This window comes from Pseudorasbora parva, chromosome 20, assembly GCF_024679245.1.
Source record: "Pseudorasbora parva isolate DD20220531a chromosome 20, ASM2467924v1, whole genome shotgun sequence".
Classification (NCBI taxonomy): Eukaryota; Metazoa; Chordata; class Actinopteri; order Cypriniformes; family Gobionidae; genus Pseudorasbora; species Pseudorasbora parva.
In genome coordinates, this window is record NC_090191.1 from 43495524 (window position 1) to 43505503 (window position 9980).

Sequence of the window (9980 nt, forward strand, 5' to 3'; positions counted from 1 at the left end):
CGCACTCACGCACTCACGCACTCACGCACGCACTCACTCACTCACGCACTCACTCACGCACTCACTCACGCACGCACACACTCACGCACTCACGCACTCACTCACGCACTCACTCACGCACTCACTCACGCACTCACTCACTCACGCACTCACGCACTCACGCACTCACGCACTCACGCACTCACGCACTCACGCACTCACGCACTCACGCACTCACGCACTCACGCACTCACGCACTCACGCACTCACGCACTCACTCACGCACTCACTCACGCACTCACTCACGCACTCACTCACGCACTCACTCACGCACTCACTCACGCACTCACGCACTCACTCACTCACTCACTCACTCACTCACTCACTCACTCACTCACTCACTCACTCACTCACTCACTCACTCACGCACTCACGCACTCACGCACTCACGCACTCACGCACTCACGCACTCACTCACGCACGCACTCACTCACGCACTCACTCACGCACGCACTCACTCACGCACTCACTCACGCACGCACTCACGCACGCACTCACGCACGCACTCACTCACTCACTCACTCACGCACTCACTCACGCACTCACTCACGCACTCACTCACGCACTCACTCACGCACTCACTCACGCACTCACTCACTCTCTCACTCACTCACTCACTCTCTCACTCTCTCACTCTCTCACTCACTCTCTCACTCACGCACTCACTCACTCACGCTCTCACTCACGCACTCACTCACGCACTCACGCACTCACTCACGCACTCACGCACTCACGCACTCACTCACTCACTCACTCACTCACTCACTCACTCACTCACTCACTCACTCACTCACTCACGCACTCACGCACTCACGCACTCACTCACGCACTCACTCACGCACTCACTCACGCACTCACTCACGCACGCACTCACGCACGCACTCACGCACTCACGCACTCACGCACTCACGCACTCACGCACTCACGCACGCACGCACTCACGCACTCACGCACTCAAGCAACTCACGCACTCAAGCAACTCACGCACTCACGCACTCACGCACTCACGCACTCACGCACTCACTCACGCACTCACTCACGCACTCACTCACGCACTCACTCACGCACTCACTCACGCACTCACTCACGCACTCACTCACGCACTCACTCACGCACTCACTCACGCACTCACTCACGCACTCACTCACGCACTCACTCACGCACGCACTCACTCACTCACGCACTCACTCACGCACTCACTCACGCACTCACTCACTCACGCACTCACTCACTCACGCACTCACTCACTCACGCACTCACTCACTCACGCACTCACGCACTCACGCACTCACGCACTCACGCACTCACGCACTCACTCACGCACTCACTCACGCACTCACTCACGCACTCACTCACGCACTCACTCACTCACTCACTCACTCACTCACTCACTCACGCACTCACTCACTCACTCACTCACTCACTCACGCACTCACTCACGCACTCACTCACGCACTCACTCACTCACTCACTCACTCACTCACTCACTCACTCACTCACTCACTCACTCACTCACACACTCACACACTCACACACTCACACACACACACACACACACACTCACTCACACACTCATTCACACACTCACACACTCACTCACTCACTCACTCATACACACACTCACACACACACTGACACACTCACACACAAACACTCACACACACAAACACTCACTCACTCACACACTCACGCACTCACTCACTCACGCACTCACGCACTCACGCACTCACGCACTCACGCACTCACTCACTCACTCACTCACTCACTCACTCACGCACGCACTCACTCACGCACTCACTCACGCACTCACTCACGCACTCACTCACGCACTCACTCACTCACGCACTCACTCACGCACTCACTCACGCACTCACGCACGCACTCACGCACGCACTCACGCTCTCACTCACGCACTCACGCTCTCACTCACGCACTCGCACTCACTCACGCACTCACTCACGCACTCACTCACGCACTCACTCACGCACTCACTCACGCACTCACTCACTCACTCACGCACTCACTCACGCACTCACTCACGCACTCACTCACGCACTCACTCACGCACTCACGCACTCACTCACGCACTCACTCACGCACTCACTCACGCACTCACTCACGCACTCACTCACGCACTCACGCACTCACTCACGCACTCACTCACGCACTCACTCACGCACTCACTCACGCACTCACGCACTCACTCACGCACTCACTCACGCACTCACTCACGCACTCACTCACGCACGCACTCACGCACGCACTCACGCACTCACTCACGCACTCACTCACGCACTCACTCACGCACTCACGCACTCACGCACTCACTCACGCACTCACTCACGCACTCACTCACGCACTCACTCACGCACTCACTCACGCACTCACTCACGCACTCACTCACGCACTCACGCACTCACTCACGCACTCACTCACGCACTCACTCACGCACTCACGCACTCACTCACTCACGCACTCACTCACGCACTCACGCACTCACTCACTCACGCACTCACTCACGCACTCACGCACTCACTCACTCACGCACTCACTCACGCACTCACTCACTCACTCACTCACGCACTCACGCACGCACTCACGCTCTCACTCACGCACGCACTCACGCACGCACTCACTCACTCACTCACTCACTCACGCACTCACGCACGCACTCACGCTCTCACTCACGCACTCGCACTCACTCACGCACTCACTCACGCACTCACTCACGCACTCACTCACTCACGCACTCACTCACGCACTCACTCACGCACTCACGCACTCACTCACTCACGCACTCACTCACGCACTCACGCACTCACGCACTCACGCACTCACTCACTCACGCACTCACTCACGCACTCACTCACTCACTCACCCACGCACTCACGCACTCACGCACTCACGCACTCACGCACTCACTCACTCACTCACGCACGCACTCACGCACGCACTCACGCACTCACGCACTCACGCACTCACGCACTCACGCACTCACTCACTCACTCACTCACTCACTCACTCACTCACTCACGCACTCACGCACTCACGCACTCACGCACTCACGCACTCACGCACTCACGCACTCACGCACTCACGCACTCACGCACTCACTCACGCACTCACTCACGCACTCACGCACTCACTCACGCACTCACTCACGCACTCACGCACTCACTCACGCACTCACGCACTCACTCACGCACTCACTCACGCACTCACTCACGCACTCACTCACGCACTCACTCACGCACTCACGCACTCACTCACGCACTCACTCACGCACTCACTCACTCACGCACTCACTCACGCACTCACTCACGCACGCACTCACGCACTCACGCACTCACGCACGCACTCACGCACGCACTCACTCACTCACTCACTCACTCACGCACTCACGCACGCACTCACGCTCTCACTCACGCACTCGCACTCACTCACGCACTCACTCACGCACTCACTCACGCACTCACTCACGCACTCACTCACGCACTCACGCACTCACTCACGCACTCACGCACTCACTCACTCACTCACTCACTCACGCACTCACGCACTCACTCACGCACTCACGCACTCACTCACTCACTCACTCACTCACGCACTCACCCACTCACCCACGCACTCACTCACTCACTCACCCACGCACTCACGCACTCACTCACTCACTCACGCACTCACTCACGCACGCACGCACGCACGCACGCACGCACGCACGCACTCACGCACGCACTCACGCACTCACGCACTCACGCACTCACGCACTCACTCACTCACTCACTCACTCACTCACTCACTCACTCACTCACGCACTCACTCACGCACTCACTCACGCACTCACTCACTCACTCACTCACTCACTCACTCACGCACTCACGCACTCACGCACTCACTCACGCACTCACTCACGCACTCACTCACGCACTCACTCACGCACTCACTCACGCACTCACTCACGCACTCACTCACGCACTCACTCACGCACTCACTCACGCACTCACTCACGCACTCACTCACGCACGCACTCACGCACGCACACACACACACACTCACTCTTTTCCAGTCGAAACAATTGGACCGGCGTCTGGAAGAGCTTTCACAACACACTCACACACACTCACACTCACACACATTTACTGTAACCGCAGGCCGGTGGGTAAACGAGAGAGCGTAAAACTAAAGTGAGAGAAAGAGAGGAGATCCTGCTGGACCGAATCCCTGATTCCCAAACGCCCCGGTGTGACATTCCAGTGTCTCTCGCGCACACACACACACACACACACACACACACACACGCACGCACATGCACACACACTCCAGTGGTCAGTGTGTGTGTCAGAGCCGGGCTGTTTTAACATGTTAATGTGGTAAATAAACTCAAACACGCGTCTGGAGCCCATTATCACCTGCTCCTGATCCGATCTCACGGAAAACCCGAGTGGAAAACTCTCTCAGCAGTGACACTTTACTGGATGACGTTCGACTGTTTCCCTTTGGTCAGATGTCAAACAAGCTGTCTGTCTATATGTCTGTCTGTCCATCTGTCTGTCTGTCTGAGTGTCTGTCTGTCTGTCTGTGTGTCTTTCTGTTTGTCTGTCTGTCTTTCTATCTGTCTGTCTGTCTCTCTGTGTGTCTTTCTATCTATCTGTCTGTCTGTCTGAGTGTCTGTCTCTCTGTGTGTCTTTCTATCTATCTGTCTGTCTGTCTGAGTGTCTGTCTCTCTGTGTGTCTTTCTATCTATCTGTCTGTCTGTCTGAGTGTCTGTCTCTCTGTGTGTCTTTCTATCTATCTGTCTGTCTGTCTGATTGTCTGTCTCTCTGTGTGTCTTTCTATCTATCTGTCTGTCTGTCTGAGTGTCTGTCTCTCTGTGTGTCTTTCTATCTATCTGTCTGTCTGTCTGAGTGTCTGTCTCTCTGTGCGTCTTTCTATCTATCTGTCTGTCTGTCTGAGTGTCTGTCTCTCTGTGTGTCTTTCTATCTATCTGTCTGTCTATCTCTCTGAGTGTCTGTCTGTCTGTCTGTCTTTCTATCTGTCTGTCTGTCTGTCTGAGTGTCTGTCTCTCTGTGTGTCTTTCTATCTATCTGTCTGTCTGTCTCTCGGAGTGTCTGTCTGTCTGTCTGTCTTTCTATCTGTCTGTCTGTCTCTCCACATCGCTGCATTCATCTTTCCCTCGTTTCTCACTAGTCTCCCAGTTCCTGCCGCTGAAAAACAACCCCACATCATGATGCTGCCACCACCATGCTTCACTGTATGCTGCGCCTGAGGAGCCTGAGGAGCAGAAGGGCCTCGAAGGGTCGTCTGCTTTCATCAGAGCTCCGTTTGGACAGGTTTGGGAACAGCTGGATGGTGCTGTAGATCTATATTTATCAGTTCGTCTGCCTTCCCCACTGAGGTCTGGCTTTGAATCTCCACATCTGGAGGAGCAAAACACCAGCCCTGAGGCTCAGGAAAGGACGTGAGGGAACGATTAGAACAGCACTTTCAGAATTAACCATGAAAAACAGCGGCCGCATCTGCTATAAAGCGTGTCGTGTTTGAGTCTCGGCTCCATCAAGGGTTCTTCAGTAGACTTTGGGTTTAGTCATGTGACGCCTCGTGAGTCATAAAGGAAAGAGAGCATGAGCTTTAAACACACAGATGAAGATAGAGAGAGAGAGAGAGAGAGAGAGTGTGTGTTTAAGTTTGTTTGTGTGTGTGTGTGTGTGTGTGTGTGTGTGTGTGTGTGTGTGTGTGTGTGTGTGTGTGTGTGTGTGTATTTATATCTGGAGTCCCCACTGAGTCTCCGCCTCCAGCTTCCTCCTCTCTGACCCCTGACCTCTGACCCTGACCGGACACACACACACACACACACACACACAGCGTTTTAATGTGAAACCACCTCATTTACAGGAAACCCAAAGCCAACATGTGCAATCCCCTCCTGCTAACGTTAATGAGACAGCTCTATATGTTCATGTACAGTTTAAAGACAATTAATACTGTAAAAAACAACGTTTTTATTACATTATATAATTGCATTTTTTCCCACTTACTGTAGTACTGTACTGCTAGATGCAAGTTAACTTATTTATTTTTATCAAATTATTTAGATTTTAATCAAATGCATTAATTCAGCATTTATTAATTAATCTAATTATTTATTTAGATACTTAAGTGTTGTTATTTTTATTTATCGCTTTTATTTTTTCAAGTTATATTTATTTGTTTATTTTAATTCAATGTTTTATTTATTTAAATCTATGTTAATCTACTATTTTAATCAAATTGTTTATTTAGATACTTCGTTTCATGTTTAACATTTTTATTTATACATTTTAATTGATTGAATTAATTATTTTTAAAATTAAATAGCATTAAATTAATTCTTTTATTTTAATCAAAATGTGTATGTTTAATTGTATTAATATTTATTTTGATTAAGTAATTTAATTAATTTAGTAATGTTTAATCTTATTTCTATTTATTTTTTACTTTTTTAGTTTATTTAAATCAAATTGAATTTGTTTATTTTAATACATTGTATTAATTTGTTATTTAGTTATTTAAATAAAATAGCATTTTATTTAATTTAATTATTGTATTTTAATCAAAAAATTTTAGTATATTTATTGTATTAATATTTATTTTAATTATATTATTTAATTGCTTTGGTTATTTTTAATCTTATTTCTATTATTTATTTATTTATTTTATTCTATTGTATTAATTTCTTATTAAATTGAATACAATACTAATTTGAATTAATATTTTATTTTAATCAAACATGTATTTATTTAGTTAGTTTATTTCATTTCACTGGATTTATGTTTCCTCTAACCTTTCCCTGCAGACCCTTCACAGCATCTGATAAAACACTAGTTTGTTTTTGGGTTGGACGTCATTCGGAGCCGCTGGACTCAGCAGAGGCATTTCCTCTGACTCACAGAACAAACACACACACACACACACACACACACACACACACACGTTTGTTTTTGTGAAATGTGGGGACATACCATAGGTGTAATGGTTTTTATACTGTACAAACCGTATTTTCTATCCCCTTACACTGCCCCCTACCCATCACACACACACACAAACACACACTCTCCCAAACACTCTCTCACACACACACACTCGCTCACTAATGCACATGATTTATAAGCCTTTTGTAAAGTGGGGCCATGGGTAATGTCCTCATATTTCACCCTCTCCTGTAATACCTGTGTCATACCCATGGCATTATACACATTTGTGTCCTCATATGTCACAAAAACATGCCCACACACACACACACACACACACACACACACACACACATCCCGTCTCAAACACCGCTTCTCATGTTCAGGTTCATGTTCTTCAGGAAAATATGCTTTTGTAAACTATATGTTCTCCATAGTGAGATCGGCCGGCGATATCTCCCAAACCTACGAGATTAAGATCATTACGGCTAATTCACCAGTTCAGAGCGCACCGGAGGATTATGGGATTGGAGCATTACAGTAAAACTCAGCGTTACGCACAGATCTGTAGATTTCCATCACAGAAATATGAAGAAACCAGACCCAGTTTTGGCATAATCGCATTTAAATATTTGCAAAATGATGAAATGGTGAAGAGATGAATAGTGTCTACTATTAAACCAGTCGGCATGCCATTCAAATTAAATATATAAACCACAAGGAAAACATGAGCGCAGCGAAGGAGAATGTGCATGATCATTATCATAATGCACAAACACCTAAATAAATACAGACTGGAAATCTAAAATACAATGGCAACACTTTACCACGAGGTTGGCTAGAGCATAAGAGTTCCTAATAAAATGAATTCATAACACTTCCATGGTTTCAATGCCGTTATTGTTCATAAATGTGACCCTGGAGCTCAACACCAGCACTGCGTCTCACGGGTTTATCTGTGGCGATAGCCAACAATACATCGTATGGGTCAAAATTATACATTTTTCTTTTATGCCAAAAATCATTAGGATATTAAGATCATGTAAACATATTATACCGTAAATATATCAACAATGTTTAATTATTAATAATATGCATTGCTAAGGAATTAATTCGGACAACTTTAAAGAAGATTTTCTCAATATTTCGATTTTATTGCACCCTCAGATTCCAGATCAACAAGCGCGCAATTATGAGATATTGAATACATAAACACACAAATACAAGATATAGAGTATATAAACACACAAATACAAGATATAGAGTATATAAACTCGCAAATACGAGATATAGAGTATATAAACTCATGATTACGAGATATAGAGTATATAAACTCATGATTACGAGATATAGAGTATATAAACTCGCAAATACAAGATATAGAGTATATAAACACACAAATACAAGATATAGAGTATATAAACACACAAATACAAGATATAGAGTATATAAACTCGCAAATACAAGATATAGAGTATATAAACTCATGATTATGAGATATAGTGTATATAAACTCGCAAATACAAGATATAGAGTATATAAACTCGCAAATACAAGATATAGAGTATATAAACTCATGATTACGAGATATAGAGTATATAAACTCGCAAATACGAGATATACAGTATATAAACTCATTATTACGAGATATAGAGTATATAAACTCGCAAATACGAGATATAGCGTATATAAACTCGCAAATACGAGATATAGAGTATATAAACTCATTATTACGAGATATAGAGTATATAAACTCGCAAATACGAGATATAGCGTATATAAACTCGCAAATACGAGATATAGCGTATATAAACTTGCAAATACGATATAGAGTATATAAGCTCACAATTACGATATATAGAGTATATAAAACACAATTACGATATAGAGTATATAAACTCGCAATTACGATATATAGAGTATATAAACTCACAATTACGATATATAGAGTATGTAAACTCACAATTACGATATATAGAGTATATAAACTCACAATTACGATATATAGAGTATGTAAACTCACAATTACGATATATAGAGTCTATAAACTCACAATTACGATATATAGAGTATATAAACTCACAATTACGATATATAGAGTATGTAAACTCACAATTACGATATATAGAGTATATAAACTCACAATTACGATATATAGAGTATATAAACTCGCAATTACGATATATAGAGTATATAAACTCACAATTACGATATATAGAGTATATAAACTCACAATTACGATATATAGAGTATGTAAACTCACAATTACGATATATAGAGTCTATAAACTCACAATTACGATATATAGAGTATATAAAACACAATTACGATATATAGAGTATATAAACTCACAATTACGATATATAGAGTATATAAACTCACAATTACGATATATAGAGTATGTAAACTCACAATTACGATATATAGAGTATATAAACTCACAATTACGATATATAGAGTATGTAAACTCACAATTACGATATATAGAGTCTATAAACTCACAATTACGATATATAGAGTATATAAACTCACAATTACGATATATAGAGTATGTAAACTCACAATTACGATATATAGAGTATATAAACTCACAATTACGATATATAGAGTATATAAACTCACAATTACGATATATAGAGTATATAAAACACAATTACGATATATAGAGTATATAAAACACAATTACGATATATAGAGTATATAAACTCACAATTACGATATATAGAGTATATAAAACACAATTACGATATATAGAGTATATAAACTCACAATTACGATATATAGAGTATATAAAACACAATTACGATATATAGAGTATATAAACTCACAATTACGATATATAGAGTATATAAACTCACAATTACGATATATAGAGTATATAAACTCACAATTACGATATATAGAGTATGTAAACTCACAATTACGATATATAGAGTATATAAAACACAATTACGATATATAGAGTATATAAACTCACAATTACGATATATAGAG

The 9980-nt window shown here is 44.1% G+C and overlaps 1 protein-coding gene across 1 annotated transcript in view; it reads right to left on the reverse strand.

The window, feature by feature from the left end:
- The window catches only part of syn3 (synapsin III), a 65582-nt gene that overhangs the window by 18236 nt on the left and 37366 nt on the right, over nt 1-9980 (reverse strand). The window lies entirely within an intron of this gene.